The 25,392-nt window shown below is 37.5% G+C and overlaps 1 protein-coding gene and 1 pseudogene across 2 annotated transcripts in view; one reads left to right on the top strand and one right to left on the bottom strand.

Annotated features, from left to right (window-relative positions):
- Nucleotides 1–25,392, top strand: part of UVRAG (UV radiation resistance associated) — a 287,747-nt gene that overhangs the window by 81,865 nt on the left and 180,490 nt on the right. The window lies entirely within an intron of this gene.
- The window catches only part of LOC147916637 (small ubiquitin-related modifier 1 pseudogene), a 33,351-nt pseudogene that overhangs the window by 572 nt on the left and 7,387 nt on the right, over nt 1–25,392 (bottom strand).

Here is a 25,392-nt window from a genome sequence, read left to right on the forward strand (position 1 = left end):
CCTAATGTTTACATAACACATCATAAATTTCAGACCATTAGACATCCTCTATATATCTACTAGAGGAAGAGTCCAGAAGGATGATTGGACTCTTATCCAATTGGATGATTGTTTATTTTATAAACATTATGAAATGGACCTTTCCTTTTCAAATCTTGAATCTTATTATACATGATGATAGAGAGTTTGGTCACATGGACTCTGTAAATTGCTCTTAAGAGACAATGATTTCAAGTAAAGTAACCACACACATTTGATGACTTTTGATTCTTATCTGAGTGAAGTGCTTTTGCCTTGACTTCTTAGGATACGTAACAAAATGGACAGGATTTAGTAATCGGATGGTAGAGATAGAAAGCAGGAGATGTCAAAATATGTAACTCATATTTTTGAGCCTATTCAGTTTGGCACTACATTGAGTTTTAATTATTGAAAAGAGGAATGAACAGAAATAGTTGGAAATGTGAGTAAGCCATTAATATTTCTTGATCTGTAAAATGAGAGTATAGATACTATTATTTTAGAGATATTTTCCAAGTATGAGATTGTGTGGTCATATTAGAGAAACTAGTAGAATTAAAAGAAAAAGGAATACAAAGTCAGTGAGAAGAGGAGGATTTGGGAAAGGTAGCATCATAGAAGCTAAGAGAATAGAGATTCAAAGAGAAGAAGACTGTAGGGAAGCAACTTGGTATAATAGAGAATGCTTTGATTAACCTGACCTTGACTTTAATTATCCCTGGTTTATCCTAATTCCTCTAACCTCTCTGATTCTTCCAAAAGGTGGAAGCAGTGATGTTACAAATTTGTGTAATTTACAAGCATTTTCACATCTGTTATCTTAATCACTTAGAAGCTTTTTGTGTTCACACATCAGGGATCAGCCTTTGTTTTCAGTGTAGAAGCTGAGGCCAAGAGGCATTAAATGATTTATTTATCTGAGGGGGCACAAAGCAAGTAAGAGCCAGACTGGAGCTTGGTATGGAGGTTTTCTGACAAGTTTTGCAGATCCTTTTCACAGTCTCTCTTCCTTTCCTAGACTGGTGGTTATAAGATGCACATAGAGAAAATTTTCTGAAAACCATGAGGTTAATTTGGAAGTGCTCAACTATTTAACATTGATCTTGCAATGATATGGCCCTTGGGGGTTTCATTCTGGAGTGCCTTCCAGGTTCCTCAAGTGTGTCAGCCGTTTGAATTGCTTTATTAACTGTGGCCTTCTCATCACCATTGTGTAAATCATTTATAGCTGATAACACAGATATACTTTTTCTGAACCAGATTAAGTGTCTGTCTATCAATCAAATTACCTGAACCCAGAGAGTTATTCTAGAGCTGGAAACTTGAAATGGTACTTGTCAAAGTTATTGAGTAAAATGGAACTTTTTCCTGATAATTCTCTCAGACGTTAGTAAAGGGTAACCATCATCTATCTATTCAATCAAAAGCTCTTCTTTTCCCACAGTTTTTGCCGTGATGTATATAAAGTGCTTGCTGGGAAACTTAATTTTGTGCTGATGGATTCTGTTCATAGTTTCCCCTCTTTAACTCAGGCAACATTGTTCCTAGATGGAGTCCTTTTTAAAAATAAACCTTTTCTTTTCCCTGATGCTTTCTTGGTTTATGACATTGTTACTTCTTGATCTTAATTTTATGTGAAAACACACAGAGTCTGAATTCTTTAATATCACCTAACTCCACAAAATTCTCAGTGCTATTTGGAGTCAGGATTAGAACCCAGGTCTCCTGATTCTGTTTTTGGAATGTACGCTAGTTAATAACTTTCGGAGTGTTGTTGTGCCACTAGTGTGCATATGTTTCTTCCACGTTTTATGTGTGAATGTCATGGAAAAATAGGAAAAAGGCAAGGCTTTTGGAGCACCTAAGACCAGGGCATTACAGCTCCTTCAGATGGATGTGTTGTAGGAAAACAATGACCTGAGGTTTTATTCAGATTATTTCGCCAATAGTTAAGAATTTAGGCTAATTTCAATGTTGCCAAAGTAATAGCAGCTCTTTCCAAATTTACATTCAGTGTGTGTTATGGTGATTGAATTTTTGCTTCTTAACCCTTGGAAATCCCTGGATTTGAGGTTAGTTTTCATGTGTTGGGGAAGAGGGAGAATCCCCCTCTGCCATTTCCCTTAAGGTTCTTATGGCTGGCCAAGTAGTTAAAAGACAGGTTAGCAGGAGAAAATAATACCAAGTTTAATAACATGTATACATGGGAGAAACCAGGGAAACTGAGTTTCTCAACAAAATGGCGGAGGTTCTCATCTTAAATACTATCTTCAGTTAAAGACAAAGGAAGGTGTTGGGGGTGGGGGGAGTCAGTTATAGGAGATTATCAGAAAAGCACAGTAAATAAGAGTAAGGTTATTATTGCAAATTTAAGGCCTCTCCTTCCACATTGATAAGTTTTTAGAGATGAGGTCATCCCTCCCTCTTCCCAGTACAGAGAGGGAGATACCTTTACAAATGGAGATTTCTCTTATAAATGTAAATGTTTATCTGGCAACTCTTTTCAGGGCCACCTAGAGAATGTGGCCGGGGATAGACAGAATTTTTGATAAGATGGGCTTGGTGCCTTTCCTATTGTAACATCTATTTTTACATTATATTACCACCATCATATGGTAGTGGCTCCTTCCTGGAACAGACCGTCTATGTTAAATTCTTTAGGCAGTTTGGGGGAGGTCAGATGTCCATCAGAGAAAATAATCAAGGTAAAGAGACACATTTCAGGGTGGCCAATTTTGATCTCCCACGCATGTAAGCAGACATTTAATTAGGAGCCACTTTACTCCTTGTTACAGTTGATACTTTAATAATTTAGGATGTTCACCACAAGGTGTCAATGTTGCTTTGGCATTTGGAATTTCATTTATTTTTTTAAAGTTTTGAAGTAAGAAAAGTACGGCTATAAATTAGAAGTGAGTGTTTATTTTTAGAAGTTAACTTTTTTTTCTATTATTCCTTCTAGGTTAAGGAATTTCTAGACTTATTAGATAGCTTTCTCCATTTGGTTCTGTTGATTTTCTTTTTATCCTGATGGTGATAGGGAGTTATTGAAAGATTATAAAGAGAGGAGGAGTGACTTGGTCACGTGTGCCATTCAGAATTCTAACCTTGGTGACAAAGTAGAATAGACATGAGGGAGGAGACTGGAAGCAAGGAGACGTATGTAATCCTGCCTGTTCTCTGAGAGGGAAAGATTACTTTTGGTGTTTAAAAACTCGTTTTTTTTCCTTTCATACTTCCTCGGAAACATAGCTGTACTGTAGTTGATACCAGCTCAAGACGAGGTTGCCATAAGGGAAGCCATATTGTCGAAAAGAAAAACTCTATTGTAACTTTGAATGACCTCTGACAAACTAACCCAGCTGGATATGCACACTCCAGGAGATCTAACTGCTCTGGAGAGTTTACGACCCCTGCTTGTGCATGTACCTCCCAGCTGTGATAAGATGATAACTTCGTTTTTTTTGAGTTCCTTGGGAATGTGATGACCCCTGAACAGTGAGTCTGTGCGGATAGCCATCATCAATGAAAACTGAAAGATCTGGTGTGGCATTCCCAGTCTGTAACACCAGAAGGTCAACATTCCTAACCCCCTCCAATAACACAATGGCCTATATAACTGCTGTAAGATTTCATGCCCCCTTAAGATGGTTCTTTTGGTCATGAGTCGGCCATCTTCCCTCTTGCTAGCAAGCTGTAATAAAAAAGTCCTTTTTCTCCTACCACCTTGCCTCTTGACTTTTGGCATGTCTTGCAGCGAGCAGAAGGCCCCACACTGGGCGGTAACATAGTGAGAGACGTGAGAATAATTCTGGTTTTCTTCTAGTATAGTTTTTATTGTTGTTTTTTTTCTTCCCCGTTTGACATGTCCTACTTTTGCCAGTTTAGTAAGTGGAAGTATGGTGGAGAAATTATGGGCCTTCCATGTAGGTTCCAGTCCTAAAATGTAACTGGATGCAAGACTTGGGGCAAGTTACTTAACTTTAGTAGGTCTCAAGCTACTCTTGTAAAATGGGGAGATACTATTTGTCTCATGAGAATATTAGGAGAATTAAATAAGGTAAAATACTTGAAAGATCCTAGGACAGTTACTGGCATATAGTAAACATGTAGTAAATAATAGTTTTCATTTTCCCCTTTACTTGCACCATCTTCGAGTTAGGTTTCTCCTCTATGCTAGTGTTCCTTTTTTTTTTATTGGTGTTGTAATAGTTTATAACATGGTGAAATTTCAGTTGTACCTTATTATTTGTCAGTCACCATATATGTGTGCCCCTTTACCCCTTATGCCCACCTCCAACCCCCACCCCTCTGATAATCACTAATTTGTTCTCTTTGTCCATGTATTTATTTTCCACATATGAGTGAAATCATACAGTGTTTGTCTTTCTCTGTCTGGCTTATCTCAACATAATACCCTCAAGTTCCATCCATATTGTTGCGAATGGGATGATTTTGTCTGTTTTATGGCTGAGTAGTATTCCATTATACATACATACATACATATATATATATGTATGTATGTATGTATATACATATATATATATATATATATATATATATATATATGTATATCCCACATCTTCTTTATCCAGTCATCAGTCAATGGGCACTTGGGTTGTTTCCACGTCTTGGCTGTTGTGAATAATGCTGCAGTGAACATAGGGATGCATAAGTCTCTTTGTATTGTTGATTTCAGGTTCTTTGGATATACCCAGTAATGGTATAGCTGGGTCATAAGATATTTCCATTTTTAGTTTTTTGAGAAATCTCCATACTGTTTTCCATAGTGGCTGCACCAGTTTGCATTCCCACCAACAGTGTATGAGGGTTCCTCTTTCTACACATCCTCTCCAACATTTGTTGTCTTTTGTCATGGTAATTATAGCCATTCTCATAGGTGTAAGATGATATCTCATTGTAGTTTGGATTTGCATTTCCCTGATGATTAGTGATGTTGAACGTCTTTTCACGTGTCTGTTGGCCATCCGTATATCTTCTTTGGAAAAATGTTCATATCCTCTGCCCATTTTTTGATCAGGTTGTTGTTTTTTTGTTGTTCAGTTGTATGAGTTCTTTATATATTTTGGAGCTCAACCCCTTGTCAGATATATGATTTGCAAATATTTTCTCCCAGTTGGTGGGTTGTCTTTTTGTTTTGTTCATAGTTTCTTTCGCCTTGCAGAAGCTCTTTAGTCGGGTGAAGTCCCATTTGTTTGTTTTTGTTTCTTTTGTTTCCTTTGCCTGAGTAGATACGGCGTTCGAAAAGATCCTTCTAAGACTGTGTACTGCCTGTATTTTCTTCTAGAGAGTTTTATGATTTCATGTCTTACCTTTAAGTCTTTAATCCATTTTGAGTTAATTTTTGTGTATGGTGAAAGATAATGGTCTACCTTCATTCTTTTGCATGTGGCTGTCCAGTTTTCCTAACACCATTTATTGAAGAGAATTTCCTTTCTCCGTTGTATGTTCTTGGCTCCTTTGTCGAAGATTAGCTGTCAGTAGATGTGTGGCTTTATTTCTGGGCTTTCAGTTCTGTTCCATTGATCTGTGTGTCTGTTTTTGTACCATTACCATGCTGTTTTGATTATTATTATGCTAGTGTTCCTTTTTTATGTTAACATTAGCTTTTCCAATTTTTAGCATTAATTTCTCTTTCTCTTCTTGCCATTCTCATGTCTACCACCTCTGCTTTTAGAGTTACTGTTATTAATCCTAAACAATCATGATAAAAATTGTTTAACATGTGTATGCCTTTTCTCCCTGATGATGTTGAAAACTTCTTGAAGGAAGGGATTATTTCAATGGCTATATTTTCTCCTCTATTTCTATCTTATTAACAATTCTTGGTTATATCTTGGGCTTCCTGTGGATCCTGTTGTGATCCTAAAGCCCTAGGTACTGTGGATCCTAGGACTCTTCTGCATTACTCTTTTTTTTTTTTTTTTTTTGTGAGGAAGATCAGCCTTGAGCTAACATCCATGCTAATCCTCCTCTTTTTGCTGCAGAAGACCGGCTCTGAGCTAACATCTATTGCCAATCCTCCTCCTTTTTTTTCCCCCAAAGCCCCAGTAGATAGTTGTATGTCATAGTTGCACATCCTTCTAGTTGCTGTATGTGGGACGCAGCCTCAGCATGGCCGGAGAAGCAGTGTGTCGGTGCGCGCCCGGGATCCGAACCCGGGCTGCCAGTAGCGGAGCGCGCGCACTTAACCGTTAAGCCATGGGGCCGGCCCTGCGTTACTCTTTCTGAGTACTCTCTTCTATTACCACAATTTTAACAAACATATCCACATGTAAATAACTCTCAAATCTACATCTCTAGTTTATACCTCTCTTTTGGATTTCTGATCTGTATTTTTCAATGACCATTAGACAGTTATACTTTCATGTTCTGTAGGAACCTCAACCCTAACATGTCCAGAGTTGCACTCATTGGCTTAATCTTCCTCTTCCTTTTCTTTTCCCTAGTTTGTCTAATAGTGTTATCATCATCTCAGGCATCCAAGTGAGCATACCTCTCTTTTCTCCTGGACTATTTCTTGACCTCCTAACTAGTCTCCCTACTTTCAATTTTTCCTTCATGCAATTAATAGCTATTATTTATTGAGCACTTACTTTGTGCCAGGAACTATTCTAAGTGCTTTACATTCATTAACTCTTTTAATTCTCACAACAACCCTATGTGGTAAGAACTATCCCTGTTCCTGTGTACAGATGAGGAAATTAGGCACAGTCAAGTAGCTTATCCATGGTCACACAACTAGTTCATGTTAGCCTGTATTCAAACCCAGACAATCTAGGTCCTGTTCTTAACCAGTATATTTTACTGCTTTATAATCTTTTACATTGCTTTAGTAACATTCATCTGCCACGTTGCTACCAGGGTGACCTTTTGTTTTGTCACTTATTTGGCTTAGAAATCTTTGAGCCATCACATACAGAATGAAGTCCACACTTCTTAATGTGTGGTGTTCAAAGGACATTGTTCTAAACACTCTATAGAGACTCGTGTTTTTATTTCAAGTCCTCCTACCACTGCCTGTGCAATTAATAGCTAGCATTTATTGAGCACTTACTGTGTTATAATTAGTTCTTCATTGTCTGATTCTCTCTCCCCTCAGCACCTCCAAACTGAGAGCTCCTTTAGGCAAGAATTATATTTTCATTGATCTTTGTATTAGCCTTATCACAATGCATATCGTATATGTTAATCAGATAATAAATGCTGTTTTGATTGATCAAATTGAACTATTCTTCAGGTTACAAAAGATTAGAGTTTTTTTTTTTTTTATTGGTGAGGAACATTAGCCCTGAGCTAACATCCGTTGCCAATCCTCCTCTTTATGCTGAGAAAGATGGCCCTGGGCTAACATCTGTGCCCATCTTCCTCTATTTTTATATGTGGGACGCCTGCCACAGCATGGCTTGTTAAGCGTCCATGCCTGGGATCCGAACCTGCGAACCCTGGGCCACCAAAGTGGAGTGTGCGAACTTAACCACTATGCCGCCGGGCCAGCCCCACAAAAGACTAGGGTTTTGTTGTTCCTGTTATTGGTTTGCAATCTGGTAAAATGAGAGTTATAAAAAATTTCTAGGCCATTATCTGAAAAGTGTTGAAAATGCAATCAGATCTGTGAACGTTCACCCGCCTCTTTTCTTTCTGTCACTGCCTTCCACGTAACATCTGGTGAGATTTCAGGATTTTGTGCCTTTTAATCTTCCGCCTTACGTAGATTTTTCTGGAAGATTTTTATTTGGTTTCCTGAAGGCAAATTTCCCCCTCTCCCCCAACTTTCATAGAAAATACTTTCTTCTGTAACATTTCAATTTTGAAAGGGAAATGCTTACATCAAATAAATTATTCTTAGGGTAATATTTAGAAAACAGATGGGATGAGATATATAAGGGCGTAACTATCTATATTCTTTTAAGTTTTGGATGTGCTCACCAACTTTTGGGTTGCAGGGAGTTTTTTTCCCCTCTCGCCACCTAATGATCTCTCCCTAGGTAGTAATTGCGAGTGTACAGTATATAGCTAAGAACCCAGCTGTACGCAAAAGATGTCATAATATTTATGTACTAAAACTCATATACTTTTCTCTTCATTGTAGAGACTAGGCTCTTACCCATTGTCTTTGTGCTCATTTTTAATAAATTAGAAGGGGAATTGAGAGGATTAGTGTTAGGGTAGACACACTGACAGCAAGGAGAAGTGAAAGCTGATAGTTTGCTCTTTGATTCTGGAATATAGCTGAGTGATGTCATATTAGCTACCATCCTGCCTGTATGGTCACTATGTTTGGATTCATAAACAGCTCTTTCTCACTACTCCATGTAAAAGGAGGGCAGAAGAGAAATAGTGCAGCTGTAAAAAGGGACAAACTAAGTAAAAACACATAGCTAGCTTATGTCTTCTGTGTATGAGCAGTGATTTACCCAAGCACAGCTCCATATTACAGTTCATAACTGAAGTTAATAATGAGAATTGTTGAGTGCGCTATGTTACTTTCCACTAATGCTATTTCCATTTAACAGATGAGGAAACTGAGGCTTAGAAAGGGGAACAGACCTGCCGAGCACCATAAGAGAAGTGGTAAAGCAGGTTTGAATAAAAGTCCGCCAGGCTCCAGTGCATGTGCTTTTTTCCTTTATGCCATTTTGATGCCAAATCATCAGTAAAATATATTGTTGTGATTATTAGAGCCTATGTAATAAAGTAGGATCGTGTGATAAATTTTAGAAAGGTTTTCAATCAACATTTGTAATGAAAAAGTTTTGGTATTTAATGTAAGTTTTGGTTAAAATTGGTATTTATGTGTAATAGCACAGTTTATTCTTATTCATCTCTCTTTCTCTATACATACACACACACACACACATATACACATAAAGACGCACATATAAACACATATATTTACAAAAACAGAATTTTAACAAAATACTGGAGCAATTTTAGGTGAAGTTTTTTTCCTTCTTTTTACTTTTAGGCTTGTCTTCTTCCTTAAACCCTTCTCCCCCACTACTCTGCCAAAAAACCACCAGCTATAGACTGAATGTTTGTGTCCCCTCCAGATTCATATGTTGAAACCTAATCCCCAACGTGATGGTGTTTGGAGGTGAGGCCTTTGGGAGATGATTTAGGGCTCTGCCCTCATGAATGGGATTAGTTCCCTTATAAAAGAGGCCCCAGGGAGATCCTCGTCTTTCCACCATGTGAGGTTATAGTGAAAAGATGACTGTCTGTGAACCAGAATACAGGCTCTCAGCAGACCCCAGCCATGCTGGTGCCTTGATCTCAGACTTGCCAGCCTCCAGAACTGTGAGAAACAAATTTCTGTTGTTTATAAGACACCCAGTCTATGGTGTTTTGTTAATAGCAGCCTGAACTAAGATTCTACCCAAACACAAAACACATGTCCACATGACCCCTAGTCACCCACTCACCCATGTTAAATATCTGATGTGTATCTGTCTATTTTTTCCCATGGTCTCTATGTGTATGTCATGGATATCACTATATACATATATTAATATATATATATGTGTACATTGAGTTTTAATTGCTGTTTTACAAAATTGGAGTGGATATTATATATATGACTCTACATCTTGTTTTTGTTGTTTAATGTTGTTTTTTTGGTTTTGGTTTTGTTTTTGTGGGGAAGATCAACCCTGAGCTAACATCTGTGCTAATCCTCCTCTTTTTGCTGAAGAAGACCGGCTCTGAGCTAACATCTATTGCCAATCCTCCTCCTTTTTTTCCCAAAGCCCCAGTAGATAGTTGTATGTCATAGTTGCACATCCTTCTAGTTGCTGTATGTGGGACGCGGCCTCAGCATGGCCGGAGAAGTGGTGCGTCAGTGCGTGGTCGGGATCCGAGCCTGGGCCGCCAGTAGTGGAGTGCGCGCACTTAACCACTAAGCCACCGGGCCGGCCCATGTTGTTTAATGTTTAATGTACAAGTCTTTTCAATCCACTCTTTTAGTGGTTCCATAATAGTCCATGGTGGGGGTGTACCATATTTTTCAACCATTACCCTATTTACTCTGGCTTTGTTTTTTTGTTTCTTTTGCCACTATGCACAATACTGCAGTAAATATTTATATATGTGTATATCCTTATATTTATGATGTTTTTATTTCTGTGGATTAAATTTTCAGGAATGGGATTTATGAGTCAAAGGGTATATATAATTTTAATTTTAAGAGATATCAGTTGTTTTCCCAAAGCACTCAAATAACATGTGGCATTACTTCTTACCCTGAATCCCTGCTGGCAATGGGCATCATCTTTTTCTGTGTGATTTTTGTTAATCTGATGACTATGACACTTCAGTGTTACTTTACTTTTCATTAGCCTCAATACAAGAGCTTAGTTTGAGCTGCAAGTGAAAGCGAACATCTTTTTTTGAGTTTATTAGCCATTTAGTGTATTCTTCTGTGAATTTGCCTATTCATATACTTTATCTGTATTTTTGTTGTTTCTTGCATTTTTTCATAAATTTTTGAGTCCTTGGTATTTTTTCCAAATCTGTCAATTACATCTTGACTTTTAGTATACCTTATACAAAAAGTTTATATTTGTTATATTGTATAACTCTGTGTTTTCTTTTATATCTTCTGGGCGCTCTGTCTCGGCTTAAGAGATCTCTCCTATACGTTGGTTGTACATATATTTTCTAAGTTTCCTTTTGAGATTTATATTATTTTACTTGTAAAATTAAATCTTTAATACATTTAGAGTTATTCTTAAATATATTGTGTAGATATTCCATATATTGTGAGGTAGAGATTAATTTTTTTCACAGATGAATATCCAGTTGTGCTAGTACCTTCCTTTTCCCATTGAATTTAAATACTACCTTTGTCATATGTTAAAAGCTCATATATACTGAGATCCATTTCTGGATTCTCTTTTTTGTTCTGATCGTTTTGTCTATTTCTTTGCCAATTTCAGGTTGACTTAATTACAGTGTTTTTTTTGGTATGTTCTAATATCAAGTAAGGCAAGCCCCCCTCTTGCTGCTGTTCTTTTACATACTATTTTTGGCTATTCGCAGAACTTTATTCTTTCATATGAACTTTAAGGTTATTTTATCCTATTCTGAGAAAAAAATAGCTTTATTGGAATTCTAATGGGAATTTTTATATTCATCGACATTTTATATTTTGGGAGAGCTGTCATTTTTATGATATTAGTATTCCCATCCAAGATATGGTATGTCTTGTATTTGTTCAAATTTTATTTTATTCCTTCAATAAGATTTTATAGTTCTCTTCATATGGTCATGTGCCTTTGCATTAAATTTGTTATTAAGTATGTTATAGTTTTTACACTATTTTGTGTAAAGTATATTTTCCATTTCCGTTACGTGTTTATTACTGTTATAGGGAAAAGCTATAATTTTGAGAAAATCTTATATTCATACTGTCAGATTATTTTTGTTGTTTCTTAAAGAAAGCTGTCTGATTTTCTTGTCATGCACTCATTATTATTAATAAAAGGATAAGTTTATCTGTTCTCTTCCAATTTTTATACAGATTTTCTAGTCTTACAGTTTATATGTGTCATTTTTATAGTAAAAAAAGGTTTATTGCATTTACTAAACCTTCTAGAAGTTTCAAAATAATGTTGAAAAGTAATGGGCATAGTGAGCGTTCTAGTCCAGTTCTTATTTTAATCAAAAATAAAAATCAGTATTTTACTGTTCAGAATATTTTCTATTAATTTAGAAAATATTTTAAATAGTTCTTCCTACATATTTAACTTTTTTCTTAGGAATGGATGCTAAATTTTTGGAAGCGCCTTTCCACATTTATTAACATTATATATTTTTCTTCCTTTTATTTATAGTTGTAATAAGGTATGTATATTTCCTGATACTGCATTACTAATTATTTATAGGTTATTCTTTTAATCACTACTATAGGTGAGATTGGTGTACAGTATTTATGGTACTGGTAGTTGTTTTTTGGCAAGGAGAGATGGGGTAGGTAACCATGTGTCCTAAGATCTTAAAATTGAATTGGGAAGCTTTTCATCTTTTTCTGTGACCCTAATCTGTAAAATGATAATAATAGCATCTATCTCATTGGGTTGTTTGCAGCATTAAATGAATTAATATGAAGTGCTTAGTACAGTGCCTGAATATAGTTAGCACTGTATGTGTTAACAGTAGCATCATCATCAGCTGAAACACATTAAATAATTTTGAGAATTTTCAATTCTTTAAAGGTTTGTTGGAATTTAGTTATTAAATCTTCTGGTTTAGGTGCCTTTTATTATGATGAATCTGACTCTAATACCTTTAGTGCTGTTTGCTCTGTCCATTTTTTCTACTTCTCTGTGGTTTATTCTTGGCAATTTATTCTTGCTTTGTCCTTTTTCCTACTTCTCCGTGGCTTATTCTTGGCAATTTAGTTTTTGCTAGGAAACCATTTATTTCCTCTAGATTTTTAAATTTATTGCTGAAACAGTGCATATAGTTTTATTTTATAATTCTTTTAATCATTTCAGTAGTTTAGAGCACATTTTCTAATTAAGCCCAGAAACTGCTCTAGTATTTCAGTTAGAAATATTGTTATATTATGAACTCTTTTTGGTCAGATGCTTTCTGATGTTAAAGTTGTAATGCTGTTTTTGTGTGAGCAAAAACAAAATATTTGAGATACTTTTTGCCTTTAAAATGTTTCTCAGAATGAGAATGGAGAACATAAACTACATAAGTTTAGGGAATTTATATCTCTAGTTTACAATTTTGTCCCCAGCATATAGCACCAACCTGGCTCAGAGTAGATAACTCAGTAAATATCTGTTAAATGGATAAATGATTAAATTAATAAATGGATGGGTGAAATGCAATTGAATTGCATAATAACTGAATAACAGGTAAGTTTTTGGAGAAATTTTAAAAGGGTAGATCTTTAATCACCTTTCCAAAGATAATTAATACTAACCTTGGATACGTTCTCCCACAATTATAGTAAATTTTTAATATAAAGTATCTGAGTACTTACTTAGTTTTAAAGAACGCACTTGCTAATGAAAGTCACCTAAAGGTGTTGTATGGTAAATTAACTCCAGTTTGTTAAATGAGTTAACCAGTAGTCATGACTTACTCATAGATCTCATAGTCTTTAACTAAGACCTTTTGTAGGCTATTCATGCTGCTAAATCCATTTTCTCTAGTGTACTAAATGTTTAACAGGGAGTAGGAACTCAACAGTGGGTAAATTAAATGAGCCCTCCCCAAAACAGTGTTCAGAACTGCTGGCTTGGAGCAGTAGTCAATTTTCAAATGTCGGAATGGTGAAAGAAGTGTATAAAATCAGTGTAAAGAGCATCCTTTGAGGGCAGTTAAGTATATGAGTAGTCTTCTGCCTAAGAGATGTTCTCTGCCCCTGCCCCTGTCCTTCAGTTCTGGCTTGAATTCACAGGGTTACTTTACTAAGACTGCTTTGTTTAAGATGTCACTGCAAATTAAAGCTTTACCCTCACACCCCTCGTAGCTGCCTTGTAACTTTTACATTCCCACTGGTGCCAGGCATGTTCCAAGGCAGCTTTCCAAGGTTTAGTGATTTCACCCTAATGTCTCTGCCAATAAAAATAACCAGTTACCATTAAACACCTACTCCACCCATGACTTGATTTTTACTTGCTGTTTTACTAAGAGAATTTATCAGAGATTTTAGGAGACTTAATACATTATGCTCATCAGGATATCACCTGGCCCTTGGAGTAACCTTTATTCTAAAAGAATCTGAGACTCAGCATGTTTCTCTGTTGAGGAGAGCGGACATTTGTAATAATCTCATTCCTACAGTTGATTCTTTATGACTGGAAGTACTCTATTAACATGAGAAGCCAGATTCGTACTTTGGGGATTTATAATCTAGTAGGACAGATTAACAGATAGAGCAAGTGAGGAGTCTTACATTCATTGAGAAGTTAATAATAATTTCTAAGTATTTTGTTGGTATTGTAGGAATAAGTCATAATCCCATCCTTTTCTTTGCCTATACAGGTGGTAGGGAAAGAAAGTAATATTTGAGTATCTAAAATATCATAGGCACTTAAATGCTAAAAACTTAATTAACATGCATATTTTCATAATATTCATCATACCATGCTACTATTATAATTGTATTTTACTGGTAAGCAAATTGCAGCTTGGAAAAGTTGAGCTAGTATGTTATTCAAAACCCAAATCTGTCCAATGGCAAAAGCCTTTCCAATATATTTCTCCAGCTCATGTGGAAGAATTCCTTGTGACATTCCTTTCTCTCCTTGAGATTACCTGACAGCACCCATACCCCTTCCAATAAAATGTCTTTGGTGGTACACATGTGTATAAAATGGGGCGTGCATTTCTTAAAGTGTCCTACAGCACTTGCACAATGGAGGCTTTCGTAATAGGCTTTCCTAGAGCCATCCAAAGTATGCTTAACATACTCCTCACCTCTGTACCCCTCCCCATGCTGGAAGTGTTAACTAAAGCCTGTAGGTTTGCTGTTGAGGAGTGTCTCTATAACCTTGTGACCATATGCTTCCTCTTACTTCTTTTCCCTCAGTATGGTAAGGGTGAAGTGATTAGACACAATGGTTTTTCCTTAGTTGGTATCTCTATTTTCTAGCTCCCATCCCTTAAATTCTGATTCTGCAAGAAGCACACTATCACCGTAGAGGCAAAATGACCTTTCCATAGAGGCACTGATTTTTCTGTCTCAGAGATTCTTTGATTTTAGTGACAGAATCAGATATGGACCTTGGAGTAGAACTGGCTTTAAATAGTTTATGGGGAGAACACGTCGAGATTTAAATCTATGAAAAACTCAGTGTAAGCCAAGAAATTGACTTAACAGCTTTCAAAAGGGAGCTAAGATTATCTTATGTTGCATTAATTAAAATATATTGTCCAGATCAAGGGAAGTAATAGTCTTCCTGGACTTTGTGTTCATTAGATCATATTTGGAATATTCTGTTTAATTTGAGTGCTAGTTTACTTTAATGAAAAAGAGCTAGGGGAGATGGCCAGGATGATGAGGGGTTTTAAAACAGTCATATGAAAACTAGTTGGGAATAGAGGATATTTAGCTTGGAGAAGAGACGACTTTGGGAAGATAGTTGCTGTCTTTAAACAGTTATTTAATTAATTTGGCAAAAAGTTATTGGGTAATAATAGTAAAATAGACACATTTATTGAACATGTGCTGTCTGTCAGGTAAATCATTTACATGCTTTATCTCATTTAATCCTCAAAGCAAACCTATGAGATTGATGCTATTCTTTGTTATCCCTGTTTTGCTAATAAGGAAACAGATCCAGAAAGGGGAATTGACTTGCCTAAGGTTGCCTTGTGACAGAGCCAGACAGACTTTCTGACTCTTCTTTTTTCCTTTCTCCTATGCTGCCATTTATATTCTTTAGAATTTGGGCTTTTTCTGAAGGGATGTAATTTGGAAGAGAAAAAGTATGTAGGTATATTGTTCCTGTGGGTAGAATAATGATAGTGCTAAGGGGGATAGAGAATGGTAGGATGAGTTATTTTACATGGGGTGGTCAGGGAAGACCTCACTGAGAAGAAAATATTTGAACAAAGACTTGAAAAAGATAGGGCAGCAAGTTGTGTGGGTATCTGTAGAAAGAACATTCCAGAGAGCAGAAATAGCCAGGATAAAAGCCTTGAGGTGGGAGTGAGGTTGGTTTGTTGCAAGAACAGCTAAGAGGTCAGTCTAGCTTGAGCATAGATAGCACAGTTGGTAGAGGCCAGATTGTAGAGTTTTAGAATTTTTCCAAGTATAATGGGAAGTTGTTGGAGGGTTTTGAGCAAGGGAGTGATGCAATCTGATTTTTATTTAAAGAAAATCACTCTGGCATGGAGAACAGATGGGGGGTGGGGAGAGTGGCAAGAGAGATAAAGTTAAGAGACTATTGTAGTATCCAGGCAAGAGATGAGAATGATTAGGCTGGTCTGGTAGCAGTTGAGATAAATGAAGAGAAGTGGTCAGATTCCTGACATATTTTGAAGTTGGTGCTAACCAGACTTGGTAATGGAGTAGATGTGGGGGTGTGAGAGAAATTGGACTTAAGGATAACTCCTAGATATTTAATCTGAGCAACTAGGTGAATTGAGGTGGTATTTATGAAAATAAGTGGTGTGAGATTCCTGGAGGGAAGGAGGAGTAGGTAATGAGGAATTGAAGATATATTTGGCAATGTTAGGTTTGAGATATGATTAGTTAATGAAAGTGGAAGGGGTTGAGAAGGCAGTTGGATATGCAGTTTTGATCTCAGGGGTCAATTGGTGCCAGAGATATGAATTTGGAAATTGTATCAGTCAAGGTTCAGTGTAGGAAACAAACTACTCTAGATATTTCCATCATCAAGAGATTTAATACAGAGATTTGGGTATTTGTAGAATCATTAGAGGGCTGGAGGAGTAGAGTCGGAAGATTGCCGCCAGGCTTCAGGGACACACAACCACTAGGCTTCAAGGTCAGCCTACCACAGCTGTGATCCAGTGATCATGAAACCGCTGCTGGTGAAATAGCCATTCCACACCCACCAGACACCTGAACGAGAAAACTGGCTACTGCAGGAACTCAGACAGGAGTGAGCTTGTCACTGCTGCTGGAAGAATGGCTTCCACCCATTCCACCTTCCAGGGTTTGCTCAAGGTTCTCCAGCATTTGAGAAGAGGAGGACATAGCAGAGGAGAAGGGGCAGCTGATGAGGTTGGGATAAATCTAGGACAACGTGGTGTCCCAGAGCCAAAGTAAGTTTTTTCAAGAGAGTGATCACCTGAATCAAATGCTGTTGATTGGTTGGGTGAGATGAGGGCTGAGAATTGAATGCTGAATTTAGAATCTTGGAGCTCACTGGTGACATTTATAAGAGCAGTTTTGGTGGTATTGTAGGAGTAGGTTAAGGAGAGAATCGTTGAGGAAATGAAGACAAGAAATATAGACTACTCTTGTGAAGTTTTTCTGTACAGAGGAGCAGGGAAATGGTACTAAAGCTGGAGGAAAATGAGGAGTCAAGGGAAGTGTTTTTTGTTTTTGAGATGGGAGGTATTTAGCAGGTCCATGTGCTGAAGGAAAATTTGTAGATGCATGAGAGAGGGGATAATAGCAGGCACAGAAACCTTTGATAGGTGAAAGATAGTGGAATCCATTGTACAGGTGGCCTTAGGAAGAAGGGCTGTACATGTGGGGAAGTCAGAGTATATGGGTGAATATACAGAATCACTTGGTAAATTTGGTGATGGGAGAATGAATAAGTTGTCCTCTGATTGCTTCTGTGTTTCAGTAGGGTCATCAGCCAGGTGTCAGGAAGGTGGAAGGAATGTATAAGGTTTGAAGAGAAAAGAGAAAGTTTAAAATAGTCATCTTGGAGAATGAGAGGTGAATTAACTAGGCCCAGTAGTTCTCAAACTTTAGCCTGCATCGGAATCAGCTGGAGGGCTGTTGTAACACTGATTGTTGTGCCCTACCCCCAAAGTTCCTGCTTCATTAGGTCTGAGGTGAGGCCTAGGAATTTACTCTTTAACTCTCCCAGGTGAACCTGATGCTTCTGGTCCAGGGACCATACTTTGGTTATAAATTTAAGGGAGGCCATTCAGCATGCTGAGTGTATTTCTCCAGCTGTATTCAGCCACTTGGGTGCAAAAGTGGAGAAGGCAATGAGTTGAATTTAACCAGACTTAGGGTTTTGCCAGGTGAATTGAAGGGGAAGAAGAGAGGGTCATAGGAGTGATTTGTAATGATGGACCATAGAATCTAAGCTGGATAAGGAGAAAAGAGAGGACATGAAGGAAGTGATGGTCAGTGAAAAAGTGGTAGGATTAATGGATTGGAAGTTCTGATGGTGAGATCAAATTGTTGGAGGGACGTGATCTGGAAATACAGAGTGTAGTGTGCTGATTAGAGGTTGGGATGCTTGAAATTGAGGTTTTAAAGCTGCTGCAGTTATTAATTATGATTTGAAGTAAGAGAATAAGTGGCTGAACTGGGTGGAGGTCAAGAATCTGAGAGGTTGAGTGTTGGATGGATCTTTTATGTTGATGTAGAGGTCGTCAAGAACAATGGCAGTAGTAGTGTTGGAGAGAGAGATGGTGAGTCCGGTGCTAAAATCTTCAATTACTAAGCTGGAATGGGAGGACTATAGATAGAGCAGCAAGAAGGGAAAGTGGCATAATCAGTGTGTGTGTTAAAGGGATGAAGGGTTTTTAATGAATGGAGGAGAGCAGTGGTCTGGAAAGCAGCAGTGAGTTGCAAGGAAGACATCTCCTTCATCTCTAAGCTCAGTGTTAGGCACGGTCTGAGAAAACACATGAGCCCCACTTGAGTCATGCATGATCTTATTTATTTCTCATAACAGGCCTGGAAGTGTAGGTATTATTATCCCCATTTTTATGGATGAGGAAACCGAGGCTTAAAATAACTGGCCTGACAGTCATAGCTTGTGAATACTGGAGGTGGCATCCTATGAGTCCAGTGGAAGCCAAAGGAAGGCAGATGTTGACTCAGTGTAAAAAGGTACTTTTTAGCAGTTAGAGGTGTCACCAATGGAAGTGTTCCTTTGAAGGAGAGAGTGAGCTCTCTACCACCTGCAGTGGATGTCACCACTGCAAATGAATTTAATTACAGGATGATGTAAGGAGAAAACCAGTATATAGTAAAGGAGGAAGGGAATTGATATTCATTAGCTATTGGAGGAGGGGGCAGGGAGAGAGAGAGCTGAATTCAGTTATCAGATAAGAGTCTAGGGTTATGTGGTGGTTGCACAACTTTGTGAATGCACTAAATGTCACTGAATTGTACACTTTAAAATGGCTAATTGTATGTTATGTGAATTTCACCTCAGTTTAAAAATGTCTATGATTCAACTGGTTATTTCCATTTCATTTTGCTGGCAGTTCATCATTCCACAGAATTTCACATGTGAGGCACTTTGGGCACAAAAAAGTGCCCAAAAAATGGTGTAAATAATTGCTGTTGGTCGAATTTCTGAGGAGGAAGAGCTCATTTGGGTTCCGCTACCTGTTCTTACCTCAGTGTACTTGGCACAAAACATCTTCCCAGATGTCCTACTTTTTCTCTGTGTTAGAATGGGAGGCAGCCCACTTTGCTCAGTTTTCAAGATCTTCAAGCTTGAACTGTGACATCAGTTCAAAAATTTGTGGAGGAGAATTAAGTTGATATTTTTAAAGAGAATCTTGTCAACTAAATCCCTTGGGAAAGGACTCAGTGGCAAAAATACAGGATTGTTGATCTTGCAAGGGATGGTTGTGTTTTTGTTAGGCTTGATTACAATCTGGCAGAATATTTTTGAAAATATATTCTTTGTTTAAATAAAAAGGAGTATTTGTTCAGGTTTTGTTGGCTAATTTGTATTAGTATTTTAGGTATTGATTTTTCACAATGGTATTACAGACATCCTGAGTCTGATATTATGAAAAATCAGCTGTTCTTTATTTTGTTTTCATTTTTGAAAATATCTGTTCTTATTTACAAAATGTTTTACAGAAACATTGTAGGACAGTACAGAGAGTTCCCATATACTCTACATACAGTTTCCCCTCTTCGTAATATCTCTCATTAGTATGGTTGAGTAGGAAAAACTCAGTCCTCCTCCTGTGTTTCTCCTGTACTCTCACACTGCTACCACACTCATGGTACTTCTGACACAAGATGTGGGGGGGATTTCCCACAGCAAGCAATTTCGTGACACCAGCGGGGTGTCCCTACAATTTAACTCAATTCTGACACTATCTGGAGATACTGTCAGATCCTACAGGTTAGGGGCTCAGTCCCACAATACTGCCCTCCACTTCAGACACCAGTCTCTAGTGCAGGTAGTCCAGAACCTGTGTTTCTGACCTATAGATTAGGGGTTTCTACAACCCGCTCCTTGGGTTCCATCAATTTGCTGGAGTGGCTCACTGAACTCAGGAAAACAGTTGACTTACTGTTTACTAGTTTATTATAAAAGGATATGGTGAAGGATACAGATGAACATCCAGATGGAATGGGCGGAAAGCAAGGTATATGGGAAGGGTTGCAGAGCTTCCGTGCCCCTCTCCCAGCACCTCTACATGTTCAGCTACCCAGCTCTCCAAATCCCATATTATTGGGATTTTTATGGAGGCTTCATTACATAGGCATGATTGATTATTAACTCCTTTTCCAGCACCTCTCCCCTCTCTGGAGAATGGGGGATAGAGCTGAAAATGCCAAGCTTCTAATCATGTCTTGGTCTTTCTGGTGACTATCCCCCATCTAGGAGCGCACCAAGAGTCACCTCATTAGAACGAAAGACACTGCTATCACCCAGGAAATTCCAAGGGATTTAGGAACTCTGTGTTAGGAACCGGGGTCAAAGACCAAATATTAGAACAAAAGATGCGTCTAGTGCTTTTATCACTTAGGAAATTACAAGGGTTTTAGGAGCTCTCTGCCAGGACCTGGGGGCAGAGACCAATATACATATTTTCTATTATCTCACAATGGTACATTTGTTGTTATTAGTGAACCAATATTGATATGTTATTATTAACTAAAGTCCATATTTCATTCAAATGTCCTCTTCCAGGATTTATTCTGGATGCCACATTACATTTAGTCATCACGTCTCCTGAGATTCCTTTTTGCTGTCAGTTTCTCAGACTTTTCTTGTTGTCAGTGACCTTGATAGTTTTGAGGATTACTGATCAGGTATTTTGTAGAATGTCCCTCTACTGAGATGTCTGATGTTTTTCTTGTTATTAGATTGGGATTATGGGTTTTCTAACATTTTTGATGATCAGTTACGATGATATGATTGTGAGAATGTGTATAGAAACTAATAATTGAGAATTTTACTGTATGTTATTTATATAAATCATAGAGCATGCAGTGTGATAAACTTTGCAGTTGAGAATTTCAGCTTGAATTAGATGCAGGGGTTTAGTAATCCAGTAATCTAAGAAAAGAATGCTGGTCAATCTTTTGAAATAAAATGTCTCTAGTAACAAATCTCTATTGAGAACTTGCCATTAGTAGGGCCTTGTGCTCCTCTGTCAGTGCCCCCCTCCTCCCTGTTGGTTCCAGCCAGAGCTCTGCACAGAATGAACAACGGCAGAATGAAGATCAGCATGCTGCTTAATGAGGGGGTGCCCAAAGGAAGAGCCCGCCAGTGCAGCTCTGGAGAAAGGCTGGGTTAGAGCCCGTTGTGTAGGCCTGAGGGAGCCTCCTGCCTTACCCTACATCTAAATCTTGGCCTCGGCATGCTCAGTCACGTCTTCATTTTGGGATGGAGAGAAAGGAAGCACCTTGCCATCTTCTCTTATAAAACTTCACATGGTGATGTAATTGCCCGTTTAATTACTCTGTTTCCCTCAATAGATTGTAACCTTTGTGGGGACAGGGATCTGGTTTATCCCGCTCACTATTATAGCTTCTGGTGCTTAGCCTATTCCCTAGCACATGGTAAGTGATAAATTAATAAAGAATAAATGGGATTTTGTCAGGCAGTACAAGGAACAGCAGATTACACTGGGTAAGAGCATGTGGAAAGGTAGGGAATGCTTTCCTGACATATTCAATAAATTCTTCCAGATGTAGATCACATTCCTTTGCTCTAGGAGGCATTTTTGGATCTCACTTCATTTCCTGTACCCTTATTGCACTTAACAAGCATTCTGTGTCCTGGACACTTAGCTTTATTAACCTTGCATTGTTATCTTTTTGTATAGATGCCTTCCTGTCTTCTCAATGCTAGCTACTTTTTTTTTGGAGTACCCGTTAATGGGCAAATATTGTGCTAGGTGTTGTACATGTTTTATTATCCTATTTAATCCTTTCAACAACCCGGCACAATAGGCAATTGAGGAAATTGAGGCTTAGGAAGGTTTAATAACTTGCCCAAGGTTGTACAACACTTCCTTGGCACCCTCTGGAATCGAGGTCTCTTCTGCTCTGTGCTGTTTTAACAGGATACATTGCTTCAGAAGAATTGATATTCTTAATGGATGTCTTTTATACTTTTTAGACTTCACCACAATTCCATTCTGTGTTTTTTTAATTTTATTTTTATTATTCTTTGATCGAAGGACCATGTAATGCTAACACTCCTTCAAACTTTGGAGCTGAACAGCAAAGTGGGGAAATAGCTAACTTCAAATGTTGCGTTTTCAAGGCTAAAAATGAATGTCTAACTTAGTGATTCCTTATATGATAAACTATTATTATAGAACTGTTTTTATATAGAGCAGAGAAAAAGAAAGTTTCATCATTTTTCAGGGAAAAAATATACTTATTCAAAGTGTGTTAGGCGTTCCATTTTTGCTGCTTCAACATTAAGCTGTCGCCTGTAGCCTTGGACACCATAACTTCTCAGTGCTTGTTTTTAAACTATGGTTTCCTTTTTAGTGTAGGTAGACTCTGATGATAGAAAAAAGTTGTCATGTGGAATTACTCTGTAGAGCCACTTGAATAGACTTGAAACATTGTTCATACATAAATAAATTCACCACTCTGAAAAATATTGTGAACAGGCACAGTCTGTGCTGGCATCTGCGAGTCAGCCCGTATTTGATGAGTTTAGACTACTCATAGGAAGTGGCAAAAAGAGCCTCTCATAGAAAGCAAATGGAAAAGGCAAGGTGTTGGGGACTTTTTTTTTCTTTGTTTGCTTTTTCAATTTCTTTTAACCTTTCCTAGGAATTCATCAGTAGTTTCTTTTCAAAATGAATTTTTTGGTGAGATACAGTTAGCATGCCACAACTATAAACGTTGATGTTTGTTTTAAATTTTTTTTTGGTTTGTTTTCTGTTTTTAATGCTGTTTTCCGAATGAGGAGAAATTTAGCACATTTATAGTACCTGCCACCTTCTCTCTCTCCCTGTATCTTTATGTTTTTGTTAGTTATCTTATTCTTACATTATCAAGTTTTTAAAAAAAAATTACATTTTGTTATGTTATTATAATTAACTCTTCTCTGCTTTGTCTATAAGATTACTTAAAAAATTGAGCCACAGGGGCCGGCTTGGTAGCGCAGTGGTTAAGTTCGAGCATTCTGCTTCAGCGGCCCTGGGTGTGCGGATTTGCGTCTTGGGCTCGGACCTATGCACCGCTCATCAAGCCATGCTGTGGTGGCATCCCGCATACAAAATAGAGGAAGATTGGCACAGATGTTAGCTCAGTGACAATCTTCTTCAAGCAAAAAAGAGGAAGACTGGCAACATATGTTAGCTCAGGGCCGATCTTCCTCACCAAAAAAATAAATAAATAAAAATAAAATAAAAAAATAAAAATTGAGCCACAAAGAAACACCCTTTATAACATTACTATTAGATCCAAGTATATGTTAATATCCATAGTATATATTATAGTATATAGTAATATACAGAATATTACTATAGATCTAAGTGTGATTGGTTGCCTAGCAAAGGACTGTAATTTTGTGTTGCTGACATAACACCAGAAGAATTTCCCCAAAATCAGGGTCCAATGGATAGACTTTTTAGCTTCTTCTTTTTTAAACACAAAGCCTTGTTTCCTGTGATTAGATATGTGAATTCCAGTCTTTCTGAAAAAGGTTTAATATCTTGCTTGAAAATTGAAATAAAGTAGTACCTCGTTTATTTGGCAATATCAATTTATAACAGCTAAACAATAATATAAAAGTTAACTTAAAAAATCTACTAAGCTGCAAAAATATCTCATACCTACAATGTTCTACATTTTATTCGTAGGAAGAATTCATAGGTCTCCTTTAGAAACTCTTTAACTTTTATTTTGTGTGCCATTCTATAAATCATGGTGATCTAGTTTCTAAGTCCATAGTAGATTAAATGCTATAATTTAGTGGTGCTACTGGCAGGCATATTGAAAGCTCCAAAAAATGTTATGTGAAAGTCTTATAGAGAGAGGAAAGGCAGGGAAAAAAATTAAAAGCTGACATTGTCATTTAAAAAGTATTATGATGGGGGGCCGGCCCAGTGGTGCAGCAGTTAAGTGCTTCGGCGGCCCAGGGTTCACAGGTTCGGATCCCCGGCGTGCACCGACGTACTGCTTGTCAAGCCATGCTGTGGTAGAATCCCATATAAAGCAGAGGAAGATGGGCACGGATGTTAGCTCAGGGCCCATCTTCCTCAGCAAAAAGAGGAGGATTGGCGCCAGATGTTAGCTCAGGGCTGATCTTCCTCACCAAACAAACAAACAAAAAAAACAAAACAAAAAGTATTATGATGTAGGACTGTATGATATAGGGCAGTTAGTTCTATAAACCTCAGCATCTTGCTGATGTTCTTAATGTCCTCAGTCTTTAAGAAAATGTTTCATTATTTTCATTGTACACATTGTCAGAAAACAGGGAAGGGAGTAATGCATTGAGGATTTATTCTTATCCAAAATAGTTAAATTAAAGAAATTGTTTTTGACATTTAAAAATGATAAGCATATGATAAAGGTATCTGGAAGGTTAATTCATATGCGAGGCCTTCTCTGACGTCAGCAGAATTGTGTAGTTATTCTGTGTACTATATTTGTGGTATCGGTGGAAAGGCTAGTTATTTAACTCAGTCCCAACAAATTAGCTACTGTGTGCTTTTCACTGTGAGGCAGCTTTTGACTTCATTGTGAAATATGTCAGTTGGGAAAAAGGGCAGTTTTTTTTTCCCGTTGTTTTTGCCATGAATACATGGTTTAAACGCTATGTTAATGTCACTGGATTGACCTTGATTTCCACAGAATAAGGGACTGCGCAGGCTGCTTTGTGGAAGAGTCTTGATTTAGAATACTGCTACCTTCTTCCACTACTTCTGCTTTTATTTCTTGAGCATTTTGTCTTTTTCCTTTGAAATATTTTCACACTTACAGAAATATTGCAGATATAGTACAAGAACTTCCCCCCCCCTTTTCCCATTTGAGAGTAAATTAGAAAGATGGTCCCTTATCACTCCTAAGTAAATTAGTGCATATTTTCTACAAGTAAGAGTGTTCTCTTTTATAATGATCAAAATAAAGAAGTTAGCATTGACACAGTACTACCATCCGATTCGCACACCCCATTCAAGTTTCTCCAACTGTCTTAATGTCTTTTATAACAAAAGGATTCCACCCAGGATCACACATTGCATTTAGTGGTCATGTCTCTTTATTTTCTATCAGTCTGAAGCAATTCCTCCGTCTTTCCTTGACTTTTATGACCTTCACCTTTTTAAAGATTTTAGTCCATTTATTTTGTAATGTTCTTCAGTTTTGCTTTATCTGATGTTTCCTCATGAAGAGATTCAGGTTATGTATTTTTGGAAGGAATATTATACAAGTGATGTTGTGTTTTTGCATCCTGTCAAGTGGTACACAGTTTTGATTTGCCCCGTTACTAG

Source organism: Ceratotherium simum, chromosome 7 (assembly GCF_057802395.1).
Source record: "Ceratotherium simum simum isolate JZ-2026a chromosome 7, ASM5780239v1, whole genome shotgun sequence".
NCBI lineage: Eukaryota > Metazoa > Chordata > Mammalia > Perissodactyla > Rhinocerotidae > Ceratotherium > Ceratotherium simum.